Source organism: Lytechinus pictus, chromosome 2 (genome assembly GCF_037042905.1).
Source record: "Lytechinus pictus isolate F3 Inbred chromosome 2, Lp3.0, whole genome shotgun sequence".
NCBI classification, from domain to species: domain Eukaryota; kingdom Metazoa; phylum Echinodermata; class Echinoidea; order Temnopleuroida; family Toxopneustidae; genus Lytechinus; species Lytechinus pictus.
In genome coordinates this window covers 6,655,171-6,671,150 of record NC_087246.1, presented here as the reverse complement: position 1 = coordinate 6,671,150, position 15,980 = coordinate 6,655,171, and the positions used below count along the sequence as shown (strand labels likewise).

The following is a 15,980-nucleotide window of genomic DNA, read 5'->3' as shown; positions in this document are numbered from 1 at the left end:
AAGATGTTTTATGTTCACTCAGGATGCCTTCTAAACTAATATTTACTGATGCCAGAGCTAAATGATTGTATGTACCAAAAGAAGAAGTAGGATACTTCTCAAAATTGAAAGGCGATATAGTTCATGGTCATATCAGTTTAATTCTGTTGGATTAAGATCTGTACTCTAATATGCTTTTCACACTGCATTTCCTTAACCCCATATTATCCTTAACTCCAAACTCTCTTTTGCTTAGCCGAGCGAGGTTAACGCCTTAATCCTGGACTATCACAAAGCTCATGAATATTGATGATTTTACCATACAGAACGCAATTAACATGCAATTTCGACTTCTGTGATTGGCTAATGCTTAGCCCCACTTTTCCTTAGCCCTGTTTCGTTTCACACTGCATCTCTTAGCACCGCAATAAGTTGGCTAACCCTGCTTTTTTGCAGGGCCAGATAGTACCGTACTATTTACCGTGCTAGTTCACTTTGCTAAAACGTAGTGTGAAAACAAAGTGGACTAAGCTTAACCCCGGGAAATTGGTGGGGCTAAGACCCCCCTTAGCCCCACCAATTTCCCGGGGTTAACAAAGAAAAGTGCAGTGTGAAAAGCATATTAGGAATTCAAGGAGCTGTGGATCAATTTCAAAATAAAGAGTGAGGAACTTATCCCGAAGGGTATGAGTCGGGGCAGTGTGAATGCAGGAATAATTAATGGGTATTTTTAGCCTATAAAAAGTTCTCGTAATTTAACGGGGATTCTTATGATCGAAGCGGTTTGTAAACACCAATTCAATAAAGTTTGTTTCTCTGGGCTCACCAGACATTGTAGTGCTGTCTACATTCGACACTCAGCATGAACAAGCTTTTTTTGTGGTGGGGTTCACTAACTTTCTAGCACCACTGTAAGCATGAATAGCATATATGATCTCTGAAAAAAAAGGAAATGAACAAACTAATATCAATATTTTACCTACCAGAAACATTCTTTTTTGTACAAATTGTGTTGATATTAGTCACATATGGAAAGAAAACTGTATCATTTAAGTCAAATCAACAGCTGATACAACAGTAAGGCAATGGAATTATGTTGGTAAACAAAATTCTTTTTCAAATAGCCTTTTTAGTGTAACAGTATGTGATTTAATCCCTTTTAGCGCTTCAATATAAATTGTCATTTGATCCCTTCTACTATTGAAAGAAGCCTGGTATAAGCTTTTGAGGAAACTGTTCTATTGTGTAAGATAAGTGGCAAGTCATTAGGGCTCTATTCATATAAGAAATAGCTTCTGGGGATAGCAAAATTATGGGAGAGGCAAATTGGGGAATGGTTATAAATAACAAAAGTGAGGAGTGAACAGATATAGAATAAAGAATTTGTGAGAAAGTGACAAATTTTCTTCTATAGGGAGCACAAAAAAGATTGTTCCAAAAATAGGTAATAGAGAAAGAAGCATGGGGGAGGGGGGGGGGAGGATTGGGGAGGGAATGGGGAAAATCTTTGTTGATTTATGGACTAAACATAAAATAAGTAACAGTCAATATACTATGCTAAACAGTTTGACTGAAAGATGATTTGTCATACATAAGTAGAAAGCTGTGAACAAATATTGCATTTATGATTAATATGAACAAATATAAAATGAAGTGAGAAATACAAATGAGCAAATAAGAGCAGAGAGAAAAAAAGAAAGAGAGAGAGAGAGTAATATAGTAGAAACATCTCATTACGCACATGATCCTTCCCTAATATTGGATGGGTCTTCCTTTAATGTTTCCTTAAAGGATTCTTTCAATATATTTTTAAGTAATCCTAATTTGGTCTAATCTCCATTACAAAAGATCTATCAGCAATGTTTGTAGACTTTCCTGACTGTTGGAAAATCCAAATCATGTTTACCAACTACCTAGCACTGCTAAATAGCCAGTGAGGACATTAGCTTCTATGTTTAAACCACACATTTACAAAGTTTAAAAACATTTTATTGAAGAAAAAAAATCAAATCAACCATAAACTAGAGACAGTTGAAAGAAAAAAAAAGGTTTATTGACTTGTATTAAATTTCAGTTCCTGATAGTAAAATACAAATTCATAATTTATCCCAGCCACTTTGTGTGACAAGGTAATTTTGAATTTGATAAGAATATTTAAAGCAGTAAACGTCCTGTAACAGAATATTTCACATTATGATACAATGAGAGAAAATTGTTTATATTCTAAATAAAAACTATAACTGATTTTTCAAAGTGATACAGCTTGACAATGAGCACAGCAATTACATGTAGGCCTATACTATATTATAAAGTGCTCAAATAAAAACATGGAGTGCTTTAAATACATTGCCCAGGTAATCAGATTTTGGCTCACCTTCCAGGGGTGGCGATCGGGGGGGGGGGGGGGGCCCTCACGGACGTGTTCTGTGCCCTTTTCACCTGAGAAGGACCTGTTTTATGTCCGAGCAAGTATCCCCTTGCCTTCTAATAGGTGCCCTATCTCATATCAGTGCCCCTTTTTACCTAAGAAAAGTGCCCCCATGAACATGTTCTGTGCCCCTTTCACCTGAGAAGGACCTGTTTTATGTGTTAAAAGTGCCCCTTTGCCTTCTCAGAGGTGCCTTTTCTTCATATTAGATAAATTGTCCTGAAAAACCACCCTTTTTGTGCCCGAGAGCGCCCGGTTTCTTTATTTAGCACCGTTCTGCTTCCTTCAGCAAGTGCATAATGAATGAAAAAACTTGTGAAAATAATCCTACATGCCTTAATATTCAGGAGTCATGTGAGTGGGGTAGATAAGTAATTTTTTTCTTAGTTTTAAGGTCATGGCCGTATGCAGGGGGGAGGTGGGGGCAGTTCCCCCCCCCCTGCAATTATGAAAACTCACCAAAATTTACCAAGAGTATGCACAAAATCCATCAATTTCACTTAACAAAATGCAAAAGCACCTCAATGATACGCTCAGTCGCTTCGATCCCTCGCTTTCAATTTTTTCCCCAAAAAGTTTATGCCTGCTGCCCCCCAGTGAAAAATTTCTGCATACGGCCATGTTTAAAGTGCACTTTTTCCCTGTGCCCCCCCAACTTTCAACTTCGCTCCGCCACCCCTGTCACCTACACACAATGTATGTACTTTTCCACTCCTGGGGAAAATTCTAGCAAGGGTATTGAAATATCATTTGTCCATATGATTTTTTCAAATTTTTTACCGGAATACTTATTAGTGTAAAGCTTTAAATTGAAGATTACCATTTCAATACTCAATTAATTTATTTAAAATAATACAATTTTGAACATTACATTTCATGCTCTACACTTAAGCTCAAATTTTTGTTTTTGATTGGTCAGTTGTAATTCATACCATATAGTTCGTAAATGTAAAATATTATTTTGCCTGGAAGTCAACACACAAATATTTATAACTGTCCATACCATTCTGAGAGTGTAATTACCAATTAAAATCAGTGGTCAATATTGACTGATTTCATTTTTCTAAAGTAATCATAGCAACTGAACTCAGAAAGCACACAAAGACCTATGTATGGGAATATAATTACCTCAAATTATCATTATTGACATCTGCATTATAAGCACACTGCTAGTATTGCTGGAATCCAAACATCATTTACAGGATATGCAAACATATATGCATTGGAGTAATATGACCATACAATCAATGTGGACGTAGCTTCAATTCTCTTCTGAGCAAAGATCAAAAGTAAGTAAACATTAATTTGAAGTCATAAATTCAAACTTCTTTTACCGTACAAACAAAAGAAGATCTTTCAATATAATTTTTAAAAATGAAAATAACTTATTTCCATGCATCATTTCATATGATTTTTAAAAAAGTTTAAAAATATTGTTTCTCACACAATAACATGTGTAATCAGGAGTAACATACATTGGCATGATGAAGCAAGAAAGTAGAGAAGGCAGAGTTTTGGTGAAAGCATGTCCCAGTCCCCACTACTTTGGAAACTTTGCAAATGAGCAAACCTAAAATAAAATGATTACTTTGAAATAGTTTAGCACATGTAGGCCCTACATATTCCAGATATTAAATGAAAATCTTGAAAGTTCCATAAAATGATCAAATGATTTAGTTTATTTAATTAATTAATTATTAATTAATCAATTTATTTATTCATTTATTCATTTATTTATATGTTAGTTTATTCATTCATTTATTTATCTTCTTTTTTTTTTTTTTTTGGGGGGGGGGGCAACAGCAGTCCCAATACCGCCAAAATTGTGTCAGTAAAGGTAACATATCAGGGCCCTGTTGCATAGAAATGTATGTATTGATTTGTTGATGTCCAACACCAATGCCAACACCAACACGGGCGAGACAAAAAAACGGGGGCCTTGGAGCGGGCTTATTGTAAAAAGGAGGGTCCTCGGAACGGGCTTTGGAACTACAAATGTTTGTCAAAACGGGGGTCCTTGGAACGGGTCGCCAGCGTGTGAGTGCGTATATGCATCCCTATGGAACGGGCATACTACATGCAGCTAGCCGGGCAGCACGGCCCCCGGGTGCGCTAGCGCAGAGGCGATGGTCGGACAGCGCTCTGCGGCTGCAGCTCATTGTAGCACATCAATGCAGCCGGAATGGCGTAACGAAATATATGCAAAGCTTTGGAGCGGATTTCTTTCTTCTTTTTCTCAATAAGACAAAAATGCTATCCCTTGGAACGGAAATTTGAGTGTAAAAATGGGGGTCCCCTCCGCGGCACATACCCACTACGCATTATTTATTGAGTGCCCCCCCCCAGGACAAATTTCAAACTCATATTTCTGGTAAAAAGATGGCTGCAAAGAATCCCCGTATCTACCATTACTTTATGATACTAAAACTTACTTGAATCGTTTGCTGGATGCATGCATGGCCTTATTTTACTTCCTCCAAAGTCAAGTTTCCAAGATGTTTAAATCCTAAGTATATAGTTCTGTCAACTCAGTAGCCTCCTGCTCAATCAAGAACACATAACCAGTTCAAAAGCTTCTCTACATTCCTTGCTTTATTCAACCAATCAGCAAACAGTGCATAAAAACAGACCATTCTCTAAGAACAGAATTATTCTCAAGTATTTACCCAGCTCAAACCAAGGAAAATGAAGGTTTACATCCAGTCTTGGTCCATCCTTGAATCCAAATATAAAGAAAGGAATACTTGGAGTGCACCAAATAGCAATTGTCAGACTTCTCAGCAGTCTGAGTCAATGGGGGAATAGATGGATGGGTGAATGATAATCAAAGGCTGGGGCAGTAAGCTCCTGTAGGGCCCATGAAGGGAGCTTGTTTGCAAACCTGTTTGCTAACCGACAAAACAGACCTTAATCCATCTCTTCAAGGATTCAATGTAATGGAGAGCAACCTTACAGTTTGAAACTGACCGCCAATAATGCAGAGCTACTTCTTGATTGGACATTTGGCCATAATGACCACTGATGAGTTAATCTTTGACCACTGCTCTTATTCATATATAAAGACAACGTGTTTGACACTGTATATGATCTGCCTTACTGATAGGAATCAAGATATAAATTCCTGTCTTATTTTTAAGAGCTTGATGTCTTTTTATTTATTCTGTTTGGATAAGTTGGAGAAGCCTTGTAATAAGTACACATGTTTCTTTGCAGGAGTTAGCATGTGTTTGCTTGAAGGATTTAATGAGACAAAGGATTATATAGAGTAGTATCTTTTCTTTTAGGGTTTGAGATTTGTTATAGGCCTATACATCAAAGCTATACACAGTTGCAAATGTTATTACCACCACCAATGCCACTACTATATACTACAAGTACTCCTTCTACTCCCACTACTACTACTAATACTACTACCACCACTCCTACTACTATGACAACGGCACTGATGACGACAACAATGACAGTGATGACTACAACTGCTATACAACTACTACTACTACTACTACTACTACTACTACTACTACTACTACTACTACTACTACTACTCTGGCTACTAGTACTGCTACTTCTACTACTACTACTACTACTACTCTCACTACAACAGCAACTACTACGACTAAAACTACCTACTACTACTAATAATATTAACACTAGGCCTACTACTCCTACTACAACTACTTTTCTTACTGATATTATTTAATGAAAAAAAAAAGAACTTTCTTAAATGTAATTACTTCCAGGCCTAAGTATGCTGCAAAATAAAAGAAAGTGTGCTTTATCCTACCTATGAAAATAACACACTCAGCACCTAAACACTCTTCAAAATAAAATGACTGCATTATCACTGCATTATTAAGGGCTATTTTAAACTTAAGTCTGAAATAGAAATATTTATATATATCCCCTTCTTTACAACAAGACCTTTGTGTGAAGGGGAAGGATAGAGGGGGGGGGGGGCCTGTGGGCTTAACTGAAACACTGTGTAAATATTTGTTATTCTCTCACCTACCAAAACCGATAAACATTTCATCCCCAGCATTAGTACATTGATTTAACATGACATGGACATGTTACTCTGATAAAAACAAATCCTGATCAGTGTTTGAGATGTTTACTTTGTGAGCTGACTACTGGAGGGTTAAAGTCTAAAAGACATCATACTGACTTACACCATCATATAATGCAAGGATAGGGGAAGGATGGTGGAAAGATAACTATGTAAAAAAAATTATAAGTTAACCTTTTGACTCGAATCTCTTTTTAAGTTGAATAGTCATTTAAGTCAAAGCAAGTCATTATTCTTAAATGTCAGAATTATTACAGAAGTATAAGAGGTCAGACTTAAAGAAAATAAGCAGAGTTCTGTGATCTGAAGCAATGCAACCTAGGTTAAGTTAAGTTGTTGGCGACTTGGCGTTCATCCGAACTGTCGCATCAGTCAATTTTGGTTTTAAAAAAATTGATTTTGAGGTTTTTGTAGAAAATGAAAGTACAAGTCCTATACTATTCATAACTAAATTTTTTGGCAGCAATTTATTTTAGTTTCTGAGATATGAGGTGATTTTCATGGCGATGCCATACAAATTTTTAATAAAATGCGCAAATCCCATTGGAAACGTGTACTGTAGCATAGTGATAACAACGTTTTGACTGACCGCGGGCATTGAAATCGCGGTCAGGGTTGTATCTCCTATGGCGTTTTTGTCCAGGGGGAATCTAAACCGCTCAAACCGAAATTACAAGCATGGAGCTCCTTTGATATATTTTCTCTGATCCTTGTTTTGTGTAAAATAGGGATACCAATGTCAAGCAATTATCTTGGTCTTTGCAACCATGTATTTTTCTAGCAATGAATATGTTGTAAGGCTGGGGAACTCCCGGGGGGAACTAAGTGTGAAAATTATAGTAAACTTTGATGTAGATTTTCTCTGAAATGAGTTTGCACCATTGTATGTGTGATACGACAGTTCTGATGACCGCCGAATTGTGTCTTATAGAATACTAGCAAAAATGAAAAAAAAATTGTCATTTTACTAAATCTTATAACAAAGCACTCAACCTCATTTAGCAGTAGACCCTGAATTAATTGACCCCCAGAATAGGAATAATAAATGTGCACAGGCATGACTTCAAACAATCTTTTGGTCCTTGAGCTATTAATATTGATTTAATATCTCTGTTGATAAAAGAACAAATGAATCTGATCCTTATCACTTTCCGTTTCTCACCTTTGATTTATGTAGTGCCATACAGTATTTGAAGAATGCAAGCAATATTACCTCTTGAGTTTGAAATATTGATATCATTATTATATTTTAAGTCATGATGTTAGTCTTAAGTTATTCATTCATTCATTTGTTCACACTCACTCACCCTCCCACTGATTGACTCATTCATTCATTCATTCATTTATTCAATCAATCAATCATTCATTCACTCTTATTCGTTCATTCATTCCTTCAATAAATCCTTCAATCAATCACTCATTCATTCGTTCATTCACTCACTCACTCACTCATCATTCACTCATTTATTCACTCACTCACCCACTCACTCACTCACTCACTCACTCACTCACTCACTCACTCATTCATTCATTCATGTGAAGTTCAAGTTGCTTAATATGAAACACGTTTTCAAGTATCATCAAGAATTATTGTCCTTAATTGGTAAAACATATTTTGAACAAAGTGTGTAAATGAAATATGAAGATTGACATTGCAAAATCAGTAGAATTATGATAGACAGGATGTACAATTACAAAACTCAGAACAAACATATTTTTCTCAAATTATAATTTATGTTGCGAAAAAGAAAGTGTTGGATTAAATGGCTGAATAGAGCATTATGAGCACGATCTCTGAAGATTCCTCTGCAAGGTACCTCAGATGGGAAAAGAGTGTATAATACGTCATAACTTCAGACAGCTCCATTCAAGAATTCTTGCTCTGACAAACACAAAATGAAATGTGCAAATAATCGGACAATGTGATGTATGGATAGCAAATTGACTATCTGTCTATGACATGTCTTTTAATGATAGACTCATAAAAAGAGGTCTATATCAGCTCTAGTAGAAGCTGGCATACTTCATGACAAAATCAACATGTACTTTATCACATAGGAAAACACAAACAAGAATGTAAAGACATTCCTTGCTTACAGCTATCACTCATTCATTCTGGAACATCATGGGCATGGCAATCATTATAAAATATGTGTGAATTGGTCTATAAAAACTATCATTATAAAAAAAAAGATGGATTTCAAATGCTATATTCTCTGATGGATTAATGCAAATTTACTCAATATCAAAAATGACACAAACAACAGAAGAAAATTATTGGTAAGCGTCATTCCATTTGCCTGCAAACAAGTACACAAATAACTCTTGTACACTTGAGAAAAAAAAAAAAGCAAGCTCTTGCTCATTAACTTTACAATTATTACACACTTGTGAAAGAGTCATGCAGTAATAATGATGTTTTGCAATAATGTGTTGTTGTGTTGAACTTACTCATTAAAAGTCCAATAGTAGGATATTATTCTTAATCATGGTGGAAATACATGGTGTTTGATGACTAATAACATTATAAAATTGATCAACCTGACCAAGTAAAAACTGCTTTGGTAACTAGTGAATACTGATAAAATACCTGATTGAAATTAATTTAATGATGTCAATGCAATCTTTTGTTCTCCCTCCCCAGCTGTCTCTCTCTCTCTCTCCTTATATCTGTGTCTTTTTTCAATCATTCATATTCTAAATTTAAGGTTCTATTTTATTTGGAATTGGATATTCCTTGTATATTACATGAAATATCAAAATACAGAAAACAACACCCATCATGATTGAAAATCTTATCTTGAAGGAGCATAACAATAAAAAAACTGAATTAGTGTATGAGAACCTCTGAGTATTGTGCTTATCTATATTCTTTTGATAACAATATATTGATCCAACATATTTCTTATTATGGTACAATTGATGTACAGCGTAGGCCTTCATTAGTTCATTTCATTCACTTTTATGAACCAGCCAACCATGAAAGGCAATACAGCGGTTCATCATAATTTCCCTACCAACAACCCTATCATAAAATGGCGGGAACTGATAAATTATTCATGGTTCTTTTGTGAGCAGGCGTGAGATTATACTAGAAAACCCAGTCATATTGGACATTGTAGATACTACCTGATGGCATGGGGGAATTATTAGTTTGGTCGGGGTGAAAATTGATAAATAAGCATTGGACGGAATAGTAGGCAATCATTCTCTATGACAGCAAAGCTAGTGCATTTCAAACACACTATACAGTGCGTATAAAAAAAATGGGACAGATTTGAAAAGTCTATAAGATTTTTGTTTCAAATCATGATCTCTATATTTTGGTGTCAATACGTGCTCTGGAGTCTTATCCTTCAAATGCAATTAAAATAATTTTGTTTCGTTCATGCTTGAGCGAACACGGAATGTTTTTGTCTAGGGTTAAAAAGGAGGCTTGCGCCAAAATGGCATAAAATGATAAATATGATGGTTGGACTTCTTGCTAATCAGCAGACTTCCTCTTAACCTTTTCATTATCTTTGACATAATTTTCGAATTATGCGGTCAAAATTCATTTCCAAATCTACTTATTTTTGCTCGAATAGTTCTGTTGTTGTTCCTTTTTAATATGTTCTCTTTTAGCTTTGAATATTCCTTCTTTAGGCAAGAACATTTTTTTTAAACCAAAGTATGGGAGAGCGCATTAAAAAAAAAAAAATCCTTTCATTGTGTGCTACAAAGGTTATGGTGCCTTTGAACAGTGGCATACTGACGGGTGGGGGCTCGGGGTGCTACCCCCCCCAAATAAAAAATCATGACCAAGAAAAAAAGTGGAAAGGAAAATAACAGAAAACATAGAAAGTGAAATATGATATCATTTTCTGAATATTATGTCAAAATCACAAAATTTGATATTTTAATAAAAAGTGGAAATTTTTGCTTGCTCGCTTCATTTCCATTTATGCTCAATATTATACTGTTTATTATACTGTAAGAATGCTCGTCTGTAAAATTGTATTTGATTTGTATTACTTTATATTATTTTGTATTATGTTTTGAATGGAAATGGAATAAAGAATTGAATTCACAACTTTTTAATACATTTTATCCGATCTGCCATATCTAGCTCCTTCAAACTTGACTCAATACACCATTGCCATTGAAAGACATGAATCCTTTCCTGTTTGTCCTGTAAAGCACATAATTAAACTTGGTGAAGGATTCAATAACCCCTTGAAAATAGGATTCATGTCTTTTATAGGTACCATAACATAATTTGTTTCACATAATAAAAGGATTTGAATAATTACAAATTCTCCCAATTAATAATGCAAATCTTCTTACTTGGGTTGACAAAAATTCTTCTTTTCTTACTTATGAAGGAAAATTCAAAGGTAAAAGAAGTTTAAAATAATGAAAAACAATATAATTCAGGTAAATAAATAAATTTGTAAATGAAATTTGATAGCATAATTAGAAAATTATGGCAAAGATAACGAAAAGATTATGAGGAAGTCTGCTGATTAGCCAAAATTCTAATCATCAAATTTCTAATTTCTTCCATTTTGGCGCAACCGCGCAAGCCTCTTTTTGAACCCCCGACAAAAACCTCCCGTGTTTGCTCAAGCATGAACAAAATTTATTTTTTTAAATGGCATTTCAAAGATAAGATCTCAGATCATCTATTAACATCAAAATATAGATATAATAATTTGAAACAAATTTTTTATAGACCTTTCAAAACTGTCCCGTTTTTTTTATACGCACTGTATAGCAATTCATGAATTTTTCCCAGCAAGTGGCATTAATTATAATTGCATGCAACTGTGCTTTTCTAAGTGAATTTATTATGTATTCAGGTTTCTCATTGTTTTTTTTTGTTCAGTAAAGAGAAACGGTCAACTCAAATATGTGCCAGAACAAGTCATATTTGGGCAATATTTCGTCAAAAAAATATCACATTCAATTGGTTCACAGTAAGAAACTCCATGAAAAATAAGCATTATCGTTCAAGTGTAAGAAGAGAAAATTTTACATTTCTTTATTTTTTTTAGTTACTGCCAATTCTGATAAACCAACAAAAATATATTTGTAACTGAAAAACTTTTTATCATGTTTTGAAAAAATCATGTTGTTTGTTTTCCAACACCATCTTTTCATTCAATCACAATTAAACGAGCACTTATGCCCTTTATGATAGATAAGTTCTTTAATGTTTCAAATGTTTATTTCTATGAGAGTGCATTTCAACATTTTCTTGCAGTCATTCTTTTGAAGGAGAATCAAATCATTAGAACCAGTTGAATTTACATAAGAGAAAAATAAAAGAAACAGATCGAGTTCGAGGAAGATTAAATGAATAATAAAGTTTGACAAACAATGCTCATAATAACTGATGAGACAGGTACAACTTCCTATTTACTTTAGTACAGATTTCACTGTAATCTTTGTCTCTCACATCATCATGTGTTCTTTTTCAAAAGAAGACATGCAGATTTCACAACATCATATCATGGATTATTTGTTCTATCATTAGAATGAGCAAAAACAAAACATATTTTCAGAGGTATATTTTTAGTGTCCAAAGGGGGAGAATTGTATGTGTGATATTACAGATCTTGTTTGCATTAATGGGAGAACAATATAGTGCTCTCATCATTGTTTTGCTCATATTTCTTACTGTTTTGTTCAATTTGAAGATTCTTGGTGCTCTTTTTCTTTGATTTTTCCACTTTTACACCAGCATTCTCATTCTCCTTTTATTATCACAGCAACAGAGCAAATGTTGTTTAGAGTCATTAATGTAACCCTGCCTTTAACATGGCATAATAGATGAAATGTTATTGTTTTGAACACAGGTTGGTCTGGAGGAAGGGGGAATTGGGGGGAGCACTGCAGGGGGTAAAATATGAAGCATGGGTGTCAGGTGATGAATCTGTCATAATTGGGTTGGACTAGTTCTAACATGGTGGCCGCATGTTTCAAAGTGTAATATCATCAGGGGTGTAGCTAGAGCTCAATGTGTTGGGGGGGGGGGGGGCGGACGGGGTATACACCCTTTCTTATAGAAAAATGTTGCTTGTCTAAGTGGAATAAGTTACAAAATGTTGAACTGACATTAATTCACCATCTCGGTATGGTATGTAGGAATTTCCTTCATAACAATATCATTTTTTTACAGACATTGGACTTGTTTTGGTGGGGGCACATGCTCCCTGCCGCTTCCCCCTGGTTATGTGCCAAGTAATCCTAATCATAGGTTTGACTCCCAAAAAATACAAGGAAAGAAATCTTCAGTTTAAAATGAGTAAGGTATATGTATTATATTTGAATAGGTAAAAGTCATACATGTATCTCAAAGAACAATACAACACATTGTCAGTGAATACAGGGGAGAAGGGGCAATCAAGTTCCCCATAAAATCAAACTGTTCTACTTCTTAAATAAAATGTTCTTCCCAAATATATAACTTAGTTATGATTGAAATAAATTTAATCCATCAGGTCATGTATTTTTTCCTTTTTTCCTCATGTATGAATGAGCACTCATCGAGGGCAAAACTGTAATTTTTAGAAATTCACAAGAATAATTTCTTGAATTAATTTTATTCTTTTTTTCTGGTGACTTGAAAGTGATATGGTTGTGATGAAAGCCTATTATTTACTATTAGTTTTGGTACATATCTCCCAAAAGTTCATGTTACAATCACAATCAATTCCTATATTACTTTACCCTAAAACAATAATGAATTGAAGGATATAATTTAACAGAAAACGTTTTTCTCAAAAGATTTTGCAAGTTTACCTGAAAGTTTTATTTTGCTCCTTTTCATAAAAAATACACAATTGTTCTCTTGATATCTGGTCAAAATCTCTGCTTTCTTACAAAATAATATCATTGGTTAACACCCAGGGAAGCACTATGCCACACATCCCTCTACCTGAAAGACATTTCAGGTCTACATATTTTATTTTCTGTTGGAAAAATTGAAAATACAACATTACATTATACAGTCATGTAACAAATGTAGTTCAGCTTGGTATCATTTAAAACACACTTGTATTAAGTTGATCAGAAACATAATTTGGGGAAAACAATAAAACTAGCCCATATTCTAAACTTCAGTCATGGACTAACTCTGTGCTAAAATTATAGGAAACTGAAAATGTCAAATCACATTTATGTACATTGTTTCATGTCTTTACTTTGCTCTTTCCTCATATTTCATTGGTGAAGAGTATGAGTATAAAATCTTTTGAAAAAAGTGAGGATCCATCTATTTTGGGCTGAAAATTAAAATAAAACTTTGAAAGAAGGTAGGCCTATGGGACAAGTTCGTTGTGCTTCTGCCTTTCTGGTGACCAATATGCTTGAAGTTTGTTTGAAATCCTACTAGGTCTATTCCTAGTTATTTATCAATTACAAAATATTTGGATTTTCTTAAAGCTGAGACAGAAATGACCTTGACCTCCCTAGCACCTCTACAGTTGAAATCAGTCTCTTTGGAAGAATTTTGAAATATTTCAAAAACTTTTTTCTTTCTCCTCTATGAATACCGGTAATCAAGAGAAACAACCAACAACACAGAGACTGAAACTTTCAGTCTAAATTAGCACCTAGCTGAATGAGTCTTGGGGAAGGCCCCAGCTCTCCTAACCCAAGACAGAACTCCTAGTCGCAGGCTATAGCTTTCCCAGCTCCCTGGGGCCGATTGCATGAAAGGGTCTTTCGTGTCGCCCATCTTTTATGATGCGCTATAAGCGAGGTGTTTCTGAAATTTATCATAAACAAGTAAAATTCGTAAGCTTGCTTTTAGATCAAATTTTATACAATTTCATGATATATCACAAATATTTTGTTTATTTTAACGGACGAATAAAATATGTTTGCTGATAATTTATTTGAAATGCGTTTCACATGGCGCATCATAAAAAATGGGCGACACGAAAGACGGTCCTTGCAAAAAGACCCTTTCGGGCAATCGGCCCCTGATGCAGAATGGGAGACATTGCCTTGGTTTTAATACAGCTCATTGCCTTCAACCAAGGAGATATCACCTCTCCTTGCAACACTCAACATACAACAGCCACAGCCAGGCCACATGACCGAGGCCCCTGAGGCATAGCCATCCGGATAGCCATATTAATTATTATCAACATCCAAACGAAATTCACAGTTCAAATTAGGGTATTAGCGCTTGAAAGATTTAACATCACATAAAAGGAAACCTATACTTACGTTTTCACATTCAGATGATCAAAACTGCTTCACATTTTCGACGTCTTTGCCGCGTTTTGCATTGTAGTCGTCCAATAAACTGGCCGAGTGTACTGTTTCTGTGTATAGAGACCCGGATTAAACAACGCACACAGCTAGCCTAGTACTCCGTCTCGTAGCAGCAGACGACGTTTTATTATTCCCGGTAGAGGGCTCAGAACCATTTTGTGAGAGATCCGGATTGACGCCATATATAGAAGTGGATAAATTTATCTACCTCGATTGACGCAAATTAGTCTAGAGACATCTCTTTTAGTTTTATGCAGTTGTGAATCGACATCGTCATCATTAATTCAATTCGATTCAATTCAATTCATTTCAACATGTATTTCCAAAGATAAAAGCATTAACACAGTTTCAAAATTTTTGCAATAATGGAGGTAGCAACTCAGTAAGCAAAACTTGTGACGAGTGCATATTGACATATATACAATAAAGATATAATAGGCCTACATGAAAAAAAAACTTACAAAGTACATTACATTACACAGGGGCCGCGGAACCGGGGGCTGGGGGGGGGGGGGGGCTTCGGCCCCCACTTTTTTCCAAAACCGTTTACAAAAACGTAAAAATTACCATATGATTGTGATTTTTAGCATGGTCAGCCCCCCACTTTTGGCTCAGCCCGCCCCACTTTGAAAACCGTTCCGCGGCCCCTGTTACAAAGGAAAAAACGAAAACAAATACGGGGCAACTTTATGTACATTATATCAAATAAAAACAGTAAATAAATCGTAAAAACAATCGTCCCACAACTGAAATAAAGCAAATCACTTAAGTTAGGGATTGGACGTAAGTTTTTTTTCTTAAGATTTGTCTTAAAGCAATTCAAAGATGGTGCATTATGCCTTTAGATAAATTGTTTCACAGTTTACGGACCTACACAAATAATAATCATGTTGATAAGAACACGTCTTGTGCCTTGAAAAATAATTGTCTTATTATGATAACTTTGAAGGGCAGAACAGGGCACAAGAGGCAAATTTCTATTCAATACTAATAATAAGAAAAAAAAGCACGATTGAGCGAAATTTTTTGACCCTTTTAATGGCTTTGGGAAGCAGGGGTGCTGAAGTGCTTCCAAGATTTAGCTGGGATGGGAGAGTGCTGCGTAGGCCTATATTATTCACTATAGGCAGCACCCCCTGGTATAGGTATGCTTAATATCAGAAATTTAATTACCTGCATTTTGTTGCGGAACCCTTTTTTTTGCTTGGCAAATTACTCGTGATCCAAATGACCTTTATT

General features: G+C 35.1%; 1 protein-coding gene across 2 annotated transcripts in view; it reads right to left on the bottom strand.

Annotated features, from left to right (window-relative positions):
- LOC129253618 (dentin matrix acidic phosphoprotein 1-like) overlaps positions 1 to 14,825 on the bottom strand; it is a 29,988-nt gene extending 15,163 nt beyond the window's left edge. The window contains exons 1-3 of one of the 2 annotated variants that reach the window (XM_064108199.1): positions 14,694 to 14,825; positions 4,840 to 4,946; positions 3,536 to 3,679 (exon numbers count right to left, since the gene is read on the bottom strand). The gene's annotated coding sequence lies outside the window, so the exon portion shown is untranslated. Of the gene's footprint in view, positions 1 to 3,535; positions 3,680 to 4,839; positions 5,503 to 14,693 lie in introns of those variants that run through there. The other variant, XM_054892044.2, reaches the window with a different exon arrangement.
- Positions 14,826 to 15,980: the final 1,155 nt, after the last annotated feature.